We start from the raw sequence: 15222 nt of genomic DNA on the forward strand, positions 1-15222 counted from the left end.
TTAGTTCTATAGCTCGATTCCACTGGGGCGAATTTGTGGCAACTATTGCCTAAACAACAAACAGGCATTCTGATAAAGCACAAACAAGTGTAAAAAGGGCTGAAGAATTTTTGGGCACATTTTATTCATTTATTTCATTTTGAGTATTTACTCAGTGCAAACTTACTTCAGGAAACAATGGAATGCTGTACATCAATAGCGCTTACAGGTATGCACTAGATTGTTGCAGTACGGACAAGTCCTTGTGAAAGCATTTTACTGGCACACTATTTAGAGTAGTAGTATAGGGAACAGTTAACATTTACAATTAGTGGGAAACATGGGGATGAACTTGGGGGTGAACGGGTGCCAGCAGAGATGCTGGGCTACAGTACACTATGTGTAAGGGCTATTAAAAACCTATGAATCTTGTACAAATCCCTGAATCTCAGGTTGTTTTCTAAATGGTTTAGGGGTGCAGGGAAGGTGTCATAAAGGGAGGTATCTGTAGGTGTATGTGTTCAGCCTCTCTACCACGGGGGGTTGAATTTGGTGACCTCTGCCTTAATGCCAGTAAGACTGAGATTCTCCTCATCAGCACACCCGCTCCCTCCTTCCCTGTATCTCTCTAGCCGGCATCTCTTGGCCCTCTTCCTGCTCCCACCTGCAAGGCTAAAAACCTCAGGGTCATCTTCGACTCCACACTCTCCTTCTCTCCTCACATCTCTGACGTCTCTAAGAAGTCACACTACCAACTGAACCTCCTCAGAGGTATTCTTCCTTTCCTCTCCTTCCCCCAGAAGCTCACTGTCTCCAGAGCTCTGGTTCTCTCTAGGCTGGACTATTGCAACAGCCTCTTTCTAAATCTGCCTGCTTCTACTCTCCGCCCTCTGCAACTTATCCAGAACAGGACTGCGAGACTTGTCCTTGGCCTCAAGCCCAGGGATCGAATCTCTCCAGGACTGGGGGTTAGTCCTTGCAGTGCACAGGGGTAGCGCGAGTTATGGTTGCTTAGCTTTCCATAACTGGCGAATTTCTGGGTTTTTTTGGTTTTACCTGTAACCATAACGTCCCTGTAACAACGTTTATCCATTGAATTGCATAGGTTTTTACTAGTGCAACTTAAACATAATGTCCCTTTTACAATGTTTTTTGTCAGTGAATTTCATTGATTTTCAGCAGGATACCCTTAGTTTGTAAAGAAGAACTGTGCAACATAGTGCAACTGCTGGCACCATGTTAATGCGGACAGCAGTCGCGGACTATGCGTCTGTTTGCGGAGATCGTGTGGCATCCATCCAGCTGAGGAAGGAAAGGTGCTCTCTTACATAGTGGTACCAATCACCAAATGCAAAGAACATAGACAAACAGCACCATGTGCAAGAATTGCCAGGGAAAATAGAGTAGGTTTTCAAATTGTGTACTTATGAAGCAAACAGGACAAATGCATAGGGAGTGCACCATAACGGAATGCATCAACAGAAGTGACATCTGCCTTCACCAATCTTACTGCACTGCTACTGTAAAGGGGAACAAAGAAAGATCGCCCAGAGTAACGACTGGAAAGTGCTAAGACCTGAACGTCACTACAATGTAGTAAGGACCCCAAATTTTGTCTAATAATTGCACAGGTGCTGCAGTATGCAATAGTACAGAAGCATAATGAGTCTTTTTGTAATGCAGCAATGGCAAGCACCTTAGAGTGGCAGGATGAACATTTCCCTCATGACGCAATTACTTTCTATAGTAACCCCATTGGTACACAAAGTGTTGTGAACCGTAAATTATGTAATATATATTGCTGCATGTACACCAAACACATTCTCTTTTCGGTAAGAGAACATTATTGGAAAGGAAAGCAAGGCAGTACAAGCGGCAACCCTTCCACCGCAGCATACGGGCATAGGAAAAGTAAGAAACATTGTGCATAGGGCAATGGACTGCGTGGAAGTCAAAGTGGAGAAATTGGTGAACAATTGTGCCGCTTTAAAGGTTGCGTACAAGGATATATTTTAGACAAAATGAAACAGCACTGGCACACCTGCACGTGTACTCCTTCTGCATGTCAGAGCCCGCCATTCCCTCAAAAACCGTTTAATGGGAGACATTACGGTCATACAGCAATCTCTTCCTCCCCTCACAACCAAGTTGTGCAAATCCCCACTTCCCCACAATAAGTATCCACTTCTGCTACCGCTTCCCTTTCCAAATGGGGTGTATGTCTGTGTACAAGTAAATAGTAATAATGAGAATGTTGCTCTGGTATTATTTTTTACCTGAAATGGGGTTCTGACTCAGCGGCACACAGTCCTCGTTGCAATGACCGCAAGTAGGAAAGAGGTAGGTGTCCTACGGACACCGCAGCTGTCTGCCCTATCCACAATGACAATGGAGGCATCCGTACGCCGCCAGTACGCTCTGCATGTAGTCCACCACCTATCAATGCATGTGGCAGCAGAAGTTTGTGCGTAGTGCAAGTACATGCATGTATATCTGTTCCTCTGTGTCCTGGTAACATCACCACTGTGCAGCATAAGCGAAGGTACGTTAATTAGTTCGGGGCGTCAACCCACGTCCTACAGGTAGCTATAAACAAACATCCCACCTGCTGTGTCCTATAAATAGCCAACGTCTCCCAATATGGTCGGCGCATGTGTGGCGCACTTTTAGTCAGTAGAGAAGAGGCAATGGTGTGCATAGGACACCCATGCACGTGCGCAAAACGCATTCCACCCAAAACGCGTCCAGCGGACAGCTGTCCCAAAGGAGAACAATGGCGACGTCACCATGCGACTGCACCCATGCTGCGCGTGGGCCCTTATTTCGGGGGCAGGAGCCGAACCTTCGAACACCGGCAAAGTGCAGGGTTGAGCAATATACAGAGTGTTTTTCGGAAAGTACACGCTTACAAACACACCACATAGTGCTATTGCACATGTATGTATGTTTTAGAACAACATAGGCCTGCTTTCCGGGTGAAAGTTGTCCACAGCAACCCTACAAAAGGGCACACCCAAGAGGTGCTGTGCAATCTGTTTGCAGCTTTCCAGAAGTAGCAAGCCATATCGGTTTGCCCTGTAAGTAATGGTGCACCACATCTGCTGTGCTACAGTGCATCTGCAATTAATAGCAACCATGTCAGTCTGGCTGAGTACGCACAGTAATGGAGAAAATTATGAACGGGCCTTGCTGTGACCACCACCCGCAGCTGTGATAGTCCCCACTGTCCCAATCTCATGGGTAGCTAGTGGCAAAGGGGAGTATGAACACGTGCGTTTCCCCAAGGATGGCGAGGGCTGTGTCCCAAAGAAGCACAAACATTCCTTCTTCCCTTTCCAGTTTCTTCTTTGCAGCACGCTTTCATTGCGTACTGTTAAAAAGTTCCACACGCTTCCACCAATGACATTGAAGAGCTCTCCATGTAACAGTATCAGTTCTGTACAACAGTCCTCTGCGTACACACCACACCCAGAAACGTTGTTGCACAATCCCTGTGGTTCCACAGTCCCACTTCCATGGCCGCCATCCTGAAAATCCCCAGATGTGGCTTTCATGCTGCGTGCAAGCGTGGGGCAATAACTTGCAACCAGGGTAGGGGAAGTTTGTTGTAAAGGGCGTCTCTGAAAAGAGCTTTTTTGTTAGTTTTTTTTAGATGTTTCTAAAGAAACATGTTTTTTCACTTTTTGTTTGATTTTGTGTTTTCTTGTGCGGACATTGTTACAGTAAACTCTTCACCGCATCTTGTAGACGGACAAACAAAACAGCATTACCAATGGGCAACAAAGAAATGCCATTTGCTTGGAAAAATTCAGCATTTCCACAACAAATGAGGTCATACATGCTTCTGTTGATGAGACACCTTCCAGGACCAATGTCCCATATTCTTTGGATGAGAAAAGCACCTTGGCAGTGGCAAAAAGCCTCTTCACTAGATTTAGCAACCTCTTCAGTCGACGGAACAAGCCTAAACAAGACACGTAACCAATATGCATGCCGCCGTAGTGGATGACTATAGCATTGGTTCTAGTAAAAGTGGCCAGGTCTTTGCAAAGTGCATGCATATCGGCGAAACTGCGCTCGTAGACACCGTTCCACAATGCGACCACTCCTTCCAACCCAAAATTGTCATCCAAGTTTCTTTCCAGGGCATACTTGTGCAGATCTAGTAGAAAGGCATCACCTATAGGCAACACAATGCGTTTTGCCATGTCAGCCAGCCTCACTACGCAGAGTGTAATGTACAGCAGTTTGACCGCTCCTTCCTGTGAACCACACCCACAGTACCTGATTGGATAATCCCCGAAAGTCCCATGTCCATTGGCCAGCAATGTAAGAAGCGCAGATTGTGGCACATACAGTGCCCAAAGTACCGCTAGGGCTGCACCCCAGTAAAACAGGAGCAGTCCTTCTTCCTTTTCCACTACCTTTAGTCTAGCACAACCTCATTGGGTACGGGTAAATGGGCACACACGATTCCACCAATGCCATCCAAGACGTTACCATCTAACACTGTCAGTTCTGCACAACACTTCATAGGTACCGTTACAAATTCAGCATGCTAGTGTGCCGACCCTGGACAGCACGTCCAGTAGAAAGTTCAGTAAAAGATTGCAAGATTTGGGCATCCATATTCATCCACTTGCGCACCCATCACCACAAAATGGAAGTACAGAGACTTTTTCTGCACTATGTATATGTGTTTAAAAGCATACTGTTTTTCCCCCCATCCCTTACCATGAAGTGGCTCTTCAGTGATATGTGCTTGCAATGTTCTCATTTAGCCATATCATACAGTGTAATATCGAAACAGGAATTCTCTGCTTTCCTTCTGACAATGCTATGAAATGTTTGGCCCACTAACCCACCTCCTACATAAATCGTAAAAAATAGGCCACCAAAGCAGCATTGAATGTATGGTACCAAGCGAAAGCAACTTTGCAAAAGATCACTGTCTGCACAGCTATACTTCTGTCTACACTGCACTATTGCAACAGGCTCTTTTTAAATCTGCCCCCTTCTACTCTCCACCCTCTGGAACGCATCCAGAAGAGGACTGCGCAACTTGGGGTAGTAGCTCTCCTGCACTGAAATGTCGCCAATAGCTCTCAGTGGCTGCGAGGAATAAAGTGAGAAGACTCTGCATTATGCGGAAGGCCTTCTGGCTCCTGGGATCTCAATACCTTCAACTGGAACTCCCTATATATTTGCGTGCGGAAGCTCTTCCCTCATCCGCCTCCAACTCCTTCAGGGTCAGGCGCTTCTGCAAACACCAGTTAGTGGTAGTTGTGCTTTTTCGCCTGCGGCCTCTCTGGCTCCCTGACAATTGAGGGGAACCATCGCCGGTTCCGTAAGCACCTCAAACCCTTTTGTCTTAGCTTCTGCTGTTTCTGCTCCTTTCCCCAGCTAACTGCCTGACGTGAACTGATTCTGCATTACTTACCTGGTGACTCTGATGTCGGGCCCATGTCACCTTCCCCTGCCAGGCGAACCCCTGCACTGGCTTTCTAGCAAACCCTGCACTTGAGGACTGTTTTCTATATGCCTAACAGTGCATCTACCACCTGTTGTGTGCACTTATCCGTGCACTTGGCAAAATTGGCCCTTATTTTTACTTATCGTCATTGGTTCGTCTTCCCATGTACTGTACCTTCCCCTCCCTCCACCCATGCACTTGGGCGATCTAAGTCTAGTAGGGTCATTGTCTCTTTTTCCCCTCCCTTGCCTCGTTGCGCTTTGCTAGAAGTGTGTGTAGGCGCATTACGAATGCCATAGCATACAATTGCACATCATATGATATCATACACACATGCATGTACTACAGTAGGATGTCTGCCACTTACCGTGTACACTGCAAAGTTGTTTTTTGTTTTCTGCAGTACCCCACTTACTGCACACTTTTCAAAAACATTGCGCACATGCAGCACAGCTTGCATGTTACTAACTGCAAATAAATACATACAGTTCATGCATACACCCAGGTTGCCTGCCCCTTACCTTGCACACTTTCTACATAGCCTTCTGCACTAATTTGTGAAAAGAGACCTTATGGCACAGTGTTTGCGTACCCACCAGACCCACTAACCTTATAGAGCAGTGTCTTTCGCTCCACAATTTCCTTTCCATGGCTCCCATCCAGAAAATGGCTGGATGTGGCACGTGGAATCGTAAAAGTACAGCGTAATCGTGCTAGGGAGGGAGGGGGGTGGGGGTTCTGTTGGGGGGGGGTGAAAGTTAAACTGGGTAGGTGTTTGGGTCTGTAGTACTGTCTCAGAAAACAAAAGGTTTTTTTAATTTTATTTTTTTGTCTTTTTTAATGTACGTGCTTGATTACAAAAAATGTTTTCATCTCTTTAGATGAGTTTCTGTTTGCTTCTCCTCCTCACATTTTTACGGATGCTTCTCTTACAGTTCTACAGGATTGTCTGCAACGCTGCGTGCAGAGTGGCAAACAAAACAGCATTCCCAACGGAGGTAAAAAAAATGCCATTTCCTTGGAACCACTGCAAATTTTGCTCGTTATTGCTGTCATAGTCTGTGCAGAACATGCCAGCACTGCACATAAAGTCACACATGCTTCGGTTTATGAAACACCTGCCAACCTCTGGCTGTGGCCAAATTACACCGGCATGGTCCCATGCTCATCTTGGTGGTATGGAGGAGAAAATCACCTTGGCAGTGGGACAATCTGCATCACTTCTGTCATCAATTTCTTGAGGTGACGGAGCAAACGTGAGCACGACATGTACCCCAAATGTAGTGCTGCATAATGCACGACCACAACATCAACACTGCCGACAGAGGCCACACATGTACAAAGGAAACAATGGCACCGAAACCCCACTCATACACTGTGCCCCAAAAAGCCTCCACTCCTTCCAATTGAAAGTTAGTATCAAAGCCTCTTTCCACGGCATACCTGTGCAGATCTTGCACAAAGGTATCACCCACGATGAGCACTCTACGTCTGTCATTCTCTGTCAACCTCACTGCATCGAGGTTTGGGGAAATATATCACCGCCCCTTCCTGTGAACCACACCCTCGACAACTGATTGGATAATCCCCACAGTTTCATTTGCAAAGGCACAATGCTTAGAAGGGCAGATTGTAGCATGTGCGCGTTCCCAGCTACAGCGAGGGCCACACCCCAGTAAAGCACAAGAACTCCTTATTCCGTTTCCACTATTGTATATGCAACTCTCCCACATTAGGTAGTTGTAACGCTCACCTGGTTCCCACTGAGGCGCGGCGTCGAAGGCGCAGAACTCTGAAGATGGACAGGAAGGGCCCCTCTATTCTGGCTTCCCTGGCTCGTTGGATACCCTCCTTAGGGTTTGGAAGGATGAGCTCTCCATCCTGCTTCTGATGCAGGGGCGCGTTGAAACCCAGTTACTTCACTGGATTGAGGATTGATGGGAGTTCAGGTAAGCTTGACTGTTCAGGTAAGGCGCTGTAAAAGTTCTGTTCAAAAGTTCAAGCTTAATAATAATGTTCGTTGTCTAATTGCAGCAAGCGCTAATGCTTATGTCTTTTTCCCCTTAGGGGCCGGGGTTCGGAGTGCCGGAGATATGGCGCCGACCCGAAGTGAAACAGTTCTGGATGAGCGCTCAGGTAATGTCTTTGCATTCGCTCATTCAATGTCTTTGTCTTTTTTCCCCATAGGGGCCGGGGTCCGGAGATGCCAGGAAGCGGCAGGACCCGAAATGCAGTGGGAATAATCCAACAGGTAAGACTTAAAAGGAAACTGAGCTTTCCTTATTCCTTTTCTCCCTCTCACCTTTGTTCTTGTCTTTTTTCCTCTAGGCGCCGGGGCGTAGCTGAATCCGGAAGATCGCTGCAGAAGATGGAAGCGCCTTGCAAAGGTGAGTAAAATGCAGCGCTGCAGCGATCGAAACAAAATGCCTTTAAAATGATGTCTTTCTTTTCAGGGCCATTGGAGAAATGACTCCGGGATGCAGATTTAGCAGGTAAGGGCTTTTCTTCTCCTATTCTCTTCCTTTCTCCCCTTGCAGGTGTTCCAGGGTGCTGGCAGGCGTGGCTGAAGTCAGGATGCAGGAGCTGACACGGTGAGCGTCCAGCTGCTAGGTGCAGAACAACGCGAAGCATGTGTGGCTGTTTGGGTGGGGTTTAAATAGCCTTGGAAGAAGTTCCTGGTATGTATCCTTCCACCAATCAGGTATGTATCCTTCCCCGACCACACCCGGGTGGTGAAGTAGTCCTACAGGTAAAGTAGTCCCATTCAGGCCTCAAGAGGGCCTGGATGAAGCAGCAAGGTCTGCATCAGGTAAGTGTGCACCCAAGCACTTAAACACATATCCTCTTCTATGAGCCTGGCGCCTAAGGCGCCAGGACTGGGGTCCGCTATGAGCCTGGCGCCTAAGGCGCCAGGACTGAGTCCAAAGGGCCCCGACTTGGGCCCGCTGAGACTTCCCTTGGGAAAATGATGTCTGCCTCTGGGGTTGCTGGGCCCGGCCTGGCTCCTTGGAGGTAGGCATCATGACAGTACCCCCCCTCAAGGCCCCTCCCAAGGTCTTTTCCTCCGGGGGTTTTGGTTTGTGCGGGAATCTTCGATGGAATCGTTGAATTAATCGTGGTGCGTGAACATAGTTACTGGGTTCCCAAGATCTTTCCTGAGGTCCATATCCTTTCCAATCAACAAGATAGAAGAGTTTCGACTTAACTATCTTGGAATCTAAAATGTCCTTCACTTCGAATTCTAATTCTCCATCAATTTGGACAGGGCCTGGGGGCTCAGACAGTCTGGTTCCAGGTTGTACTGGTTTTAGAAGAGATGCGTGAAAAACGGGATGAATCCGCATGTTGGATGGTAAATCGAGTTTAAAGGCCACTGGGTTGATAATAGCTTTGATGGGGTAAGGCCCAATGAATCTGGGATTAAAAGTTCGCTGACCCTTGAGGGGTAGATGTTTAGTTGCTAGCCATACTTGATCTCCTACTTGGTAAGGAGGAGTTTTACTTCGGTGCAAATCAGCGTTTTCTTTATACTTTTTCTTGGCTTGCTGTAAGTGGGTTGTAGCTTCTTTGAAGGCTTGGGTTATTGTGGAATGTAGGTGATTTACTGCAGGCATCTCCAGGGTCAGAGGTGGATCTAGGTCAGAGGTCCGAGGATGGTGACCATACAGGGTATAAAAAGGAGTCTGTCCGGTTCCAGAATGCACTGAATTGTTGTATGCATATTCTGCAATCCAAAGGATGTCTTTCCAATTTAACTCGGATTGGTGTAACATGCACCGCAGATATTGCTCAAGAGTCTGATTGGTTCTCTCGGTTTGTCCGTCGGTCTGGGGGTGGTGGCTGGTGGATAACCGCACGTCTATTTGTGCTAGTTGGCAACATTTCTTCCAAAAGTGGGAGATAAATTGACTTCAACGGTCTGAGACTAATATGGAAGGGAAACCATGTAACCGCACTATATTTTCCATAAATTCCTTGGCCAAGGTGGAAGCTGACGGCAATCCTTTTAAAGGGATAAAATGGGCCATTTTGGAGAATAGATCCACTATTACGAGAATCGTGTTGTAACCACCACAAGGAGGCAGGTCAGTTATAAAGTCCATTGACAAGGTGTGCCAAGGTGCTGGTGGAATGTCCAAAGGTTGAAGTAGGCCGGCTGGCCTTTTCTTTTGACTCTTATTTTGGGCACAGATTCTGCAAAACAACACAAATGACTTTATGTCTTTTCTCCAAGAAGGCCACCAGAAGTGGCGTTTGATCTTTTCTTCTGTTTTCACGATACCGGGGTGTCCTTCCATTAATGATTCATGATGACGGGTAATGACAAGTTGCTGCAATTCTTTACTTGGCAGAAATAACCGCTCTTGGAAGTAGGGTAAATCATCCTTAACGGTGTAGTGAGGACCCTTTTGACTCCATTCCAGTAAGGCAGAAGAGTCAAAAAGCTGTTTTACTTGAGCTTGGATGTCCTCAATGGTTTGCAATGAAGTCAAGCCCAGAATTCTTTGTTCCGGTATGATTGGCACAGGTTCTAAACTCGAATTGGGTTCTTCCATGCCTATCCGGGATAAGGCATCTGCCTTACCATTCTTGCAGCCAGGGCGATAGGTAATTACAAAATCAAATTCCGCAAAGAATAAAGCCCATCGGAGTTGTCGCGAAGATTGAGCTTTGGCCGTCTTTAAATACTGCAAATTTCTGTGGTCCGTAATTACGGTGATGGTGTGTCTTGCACGGAGAAGATAGTGACGCCAAGCCTTGAAAGCTAATTTAATAGCCAGTAGTTCTTTGTCGGTAATTGCGTAATTGAGTTCAGGTGGAGAGAATTTTCTGGACCAAAAGGCTACAGGGTGTAGTTGCTTAGTTTCTGGGTCTCTTTGCGACAGGACAGCTCCCATGGCCGAACTGGATGCATCGGTTTCCACGATGTAAGGGAGATCTGGGCGCGGGTGCTTCAATACAGGTGCAGAGGTGAATTTGGTTTTCAGGTCCTGAAAGGCTTGTTCAGCCTCAAGAGTCCATTCAAAGCGTTTATTTTTCTTTAGGAGAGCTGTGATGGGTTGAACAGTTCGAGAAAATTCCGGGATGAACCTTCGATAGAAATTGGCAAAGCCAAGCATGCTTTGCACTCCCTTCACAGAGCTAGGAGATGGCCATTTGAGAATGGCGTCCACTTTCCGCGAGTCCATTCGGATTCCTTGAGGTGTCAGGATGAATCCGAGAAACTCCACTTCTGTGGTATGAAAAACGCATTTTTCGAGCTTGGCAAATAATTTGTGCTGGCGCAATTTCTCAAGAACTGCCCTAACATGGTTTCTGTGATCAGATTCTGAGGAGGATTACACCAGGATGTCGTCAATATAAACGATGACACAAACATCGATAAGTTCCCGAAGAACATCATTCATGAAGTACTGAAAGGCGGCAGGTGCGTTGCACAAACCAAAGGGCATTACTTGATATTCGAAGAGCCCAAATTTGGTGCGGAATGCAGTCTTCCACTCGTCGCCCTCTTTTATACGTACCAGGTGGTAAGCTCCTCGGAGATCTAGCTTGGTGTACACACGAGCATCTTTTACTTGGTCGATAAACTCAGGTAGCAGGGGCAAAGGGTAACGATTCTTAATCGTTATCTGATTTAGGGCGCGGTAGTCAATACAGGCCCTAAGGTCTCCTTCCTTTTTAGGTACGAAGAACAAAGCGGAAGAGACTGGTGACTTTGATGGGCGAATGAAGCCATTGGCCAGGTATTGATCCAAATACTGGCGCAAATGCAGGTTCTCAGGTTCAGTAAGAGCATAAATCCTACTACAAGGTAGTTGTGCATTGGGTACCAAGTCGATTTGGCAATCGTAAGATCGATGAGGAGGTAAGGTGTTAGCCTGCTCTTTCTGAAAAACGTCTTGGAATTCTTGGTATTCAGATGGTAGCTGTACAGGGGTGGAAGTTACAGAGGCTAGACCCATAGCTGGATTCCTTGGGTAACAGGTTGGTTCACAATCAGGAAAAGTTATCTTCTTTGCTCGCCAGTCTATTCTCGGATTATGTGTTTCTAACCAAGGGATACCAAGAAGTACTTGAAATTGTGGGGCCTTGATCACATCAAACACGATTGCTTCCCGATGTCCGTCCTGACCCACCAGTGTGATTTCAACTGTGGAATGCGTTACAGGCCCTGAGGCTATTTCGGTTCCATCAACTGTAGTAATTACATCTTGGGTTACTTTCGGGCGGAGAGGAAGCTTAATCCTGGAAGCCAATTCACGGTCTATGTATGCTTTTATAGCATGCAACTGCTGAGGCTGTTTTGGGTTCACAAGCACCATTGGCATGACAAAATGCGAGGTCAAAGAGTTTGTTTTCAAGCTCGGCAAGCGGACCCCTACGCTTGTCGGGCTAGGTCGTTTCCCGAACCAGGTGTCAATAACTCGTTATCAGTGGCTCCAACCACCTTCTTGGGTGGTTTAACTGGACAACTTTGAAGAAAGTGACCGGAAGTTCCGCAATACAGACAAAGTTGCATTTGTCGCCTTCTCTCTCGTTCCTTCTGCGTTAATGGTCCTTTAACACTGCCAATTTGCATAGGTTCGGAAACGTCAGTACTCTTGGAGTTAACGTGGGTCTTGATAGGTACTCTGGTTTCATACTTGAGCCGATCTGCTTTTCTATTTTGAAGTCTGTGATCAAGTTGAACCACTAAGTCTATGTAGTCTGCGCAGGCCTGGGGTGGATCTACTATCTGAGCTATAACATCTTTAAGCTCTCCGCGCAGGCCTCGATGAAACAATGTGATCCTTTTATTTTCAGGCCATCCGGTTTCCACAACTAGTCTATTAAAGGTGGCGATATAGGACAAAAGATCCTGATTACCTTGTCGTAAGGATAGCAGTTCGTTGTCAAGGGCCTGTCCCTGCGAGTGTCGAGCGAACAATCTTTCCATGCTGGCCTGGAAGCCCTGGAAATCCCGGAGAATGGGATCATCCTGATTTACCAATGGAATAGACCAATCGGCAGCACAGCCACTGAGGTAAGATAGTACAAAGGCTACTTTGGTCTGGTCGTTGGGGAAGGCCCCGGGCCTGCATAAAAAGTGTAAACGGCATTGGTTCATAAAAACGGCATATTTCTTGGGATCCCCCGCAAAACGTTCCGGCGGGGCCAAAGGCATGTTTCCAGGTAGATTGATTTGTACCGGGTTATTCGAACCCATTGTTGTAGAAATATCTCCGGAAACAGGTAAAGGAGTGTGCTCTGCCTGGCCCTGCAATAACCTTTTGGCCAGATCATCAGTTCTTTCCTTGGATAGGATTAGTTCCCTTCTGAGAGCATTAGTCTCCTGGCGGGCTGAGTGCACTTCTGCCCGTAATTCCCCTAAAAGATGGGCCAGCTGATCTGTCTCGGAAGTCTCCATAGCGCCCAGGTGGGAAATTGTGGTAAGGCTTCGCGTTCTGTAACGCTCACCTGGTTCCCACGGAGGCGCGGCGTCGAAGGCGCAGAACTCTGAAGATGGACAGGAAGGGCCCCTCTATTCTGGCTTCCCTGGCTCGTTGGATACCCTCCTTAGGGTTTGGAAGGATGAGCTCTCCATCCTGCTTCTGATGCAGGGGCGCGTTGAAACCCAGTTACTTCACTGGATTGAGGATTGATGGGAGTTCAGGTAAGCTTGACTGTTCAGGTAAGGCGCTGTAAAAGTTCTGTTCAAAAGTTCAAGCTTAATAATAATGTTCGTTGTCTAATTGCAGCAAGCGCTAATGCTTATGTCTTTTTCCCCTTAGGGGACGGGGTTCGGAGTGCCGGAGATATGGCGCCGACCCGAAGTGAAACAGTTCTGGATGAGCGCTCAGGTAATGTCTTTGCATTCGCTCATTCAATGTCTTTGTCTTTTTTCCCCATAGGGGCCGGGGTCCGGAGATGCCAGGAAGCGGCAGGACCCGAAATGCAGTGGGAATAATCCAACAGGTAAGACTTAAAAGGAAACTGAGCTTTCCTTATTCCTTTTCTCCCTCTCACCTTTGTTCTTGTCTTTTTTCCTCTAGGCGCCGGGGCGTAGCTGAATCCGGAAGATCGCTGCAGAAGATGGAAGCACCTTGCAAAGGTGAGTAAAATGCAGCGCTGCAGCGATCGAAACAAAATGCCTTTAAAATGATGTCTTCCTTTTCAGGGCCATTGGAGAAATGACTCCGGGATGCAGATTTAGCAGGTAAGGGCTTTTCTTCTCCTATTCTCTTCTTTTCTCCCCTTGCAGGTGTTCCAGGGTGCTGGCAGGCGTGGCTGAAGTCAGGATGCAGGAGCTGACACGGTGAGCGTCCAGCTGCTAGGTGCAGAACAACGCGAAGCATGTGTGGCTGTTTGGGTGGGGTTTAAATAGCCTTGGAAGAAGTTCCTGGTATCTATCCTTCCACCAATCAGGTATGTATCCTTCCCCGACCACACCGGGGTGGTGAAGTAGTCCTACAGGTAAAGTAGTCCCATTCAGGCCTCAAGAGGGCCTGGATGAAGCAGCAAGGTCTGCATCAGGTAAGTGTGCACCCAAGCACTTAAACACATATCCTCTTCTATGAGCCTGGCGCCTAAGGCGCCAGGACTGGGGTCCGCTATGAGCCTGGCGCCTAAGGCGCCAGGACTGAGTCCAAAGGGCCCCGACTTGGGCCCGCTGAGACTTCCCTGGGGAAAATGATGTCTGCCTCTGGGGTTGCTGGGCCCGGCCTGGCTCCTTGGAGGTAGGCATCATGACAGTAGTATTCAATAGTCACACACGCATGTAGCATTCACATCCAAGACCTGCGCATCGAACACTATCATTTCTGCACTGCAGACATACCTTTACACACTCACAGTATAGGTCTTCTGTCATGTGAAAGCACCTCCAGGTAACAGCTCTCCAAACCGATGCACGCTTTCAGCGTCCACATTCACCCAGAGTGGCACCCAGCACCAGGAACTGCAGGTAGCATTGTTTTTTCCTCCCAGCATTCCACCAACTCAAATGATAAAATACTTCAAAATGCAGTACAGTAGTTAGTAATCTGCTCAATGCACACTACTCAAGCACATACACTATGCAGTTGAACCCTATGCACTGGTACACACACTTTCTGACCACAGCACACAGTGGACACACTGCAGAACTGTTCACTCCACAATGCCCTGCCATGCACTGGAAAATGTACCATGTGCGAACAATGAACACACGATGCAATCAACAATGCATGCACAACTCACAAACCACATACGAAACGTAACAATCTGAGGAGTAGTTGCAAGCAACCCACATAGTTGTTTGTGTAAGGTTTCCGGCCATGCATCCATGACGCTAGGCCCTCACCACACACAGCACACCCTAGTGCACCCCACGTTGTACTCCTCATGTCATTTGTAATGCATTCCCCATCTGCAATTACACCTGCCACCTTCACCATGGCCACATCTTTGCATGCATGTTTCCATGACGTTGGGTTGGCTGTGCTGAACGGTATGTGTGTCGCTCTGCACATTGTCCATATTGAAACTTTCTGATGCTGATGACTTCCTTTCATGGCGCAATATGATAAAACACTTCCTCGCGCAAGGGTCTTGTAAAGGCCATCCCATAGCAAACGAAAACGCTAACATATGGCTCCTTAATATATGGCTCCCTAATGTGCAACACGTGCTATGACCTACACCATGTGCTTGTCAAGGCACAGCACCTCACTTTGGTTGTTCCACCAAGTGTAAAATGCTCTCTGCACCCATTATTCAAAGGTCACCATCCTCGGAGAGATGCAGAG

General features: G+C 47.3%; 1 protein-coding gene across 6 annotated transcripts in view; it reads right to left on the reverse strand.

Moving 5' to 3' along the window:
- Nucleotides 1–15222, reverse strand: part of DCAF6 (DDB1 and CUL4 associated factor 6) — a 2172363-nt gene that overhangs the window by 785267 nt on the left and 1371874 nt on the right. The window lies entirely within an intron of this gene.

The sequence above is a fragment of the Ambystoma mexicanum genome, chromosome 7p, assembly GCF_040938575.1.
Source record: "Ambystoma mexicanum isolate Mex_15411 chromosome 7p, UKY_AmexF1_1, whole genome shotgun sequence".
Taxonomy (NCBI): Eukaryota; Metazoa; Chordata; class Amphibia; order Caudata; family Ambystomatidae; genus Ambystoma; species Ambystoma mexicanum.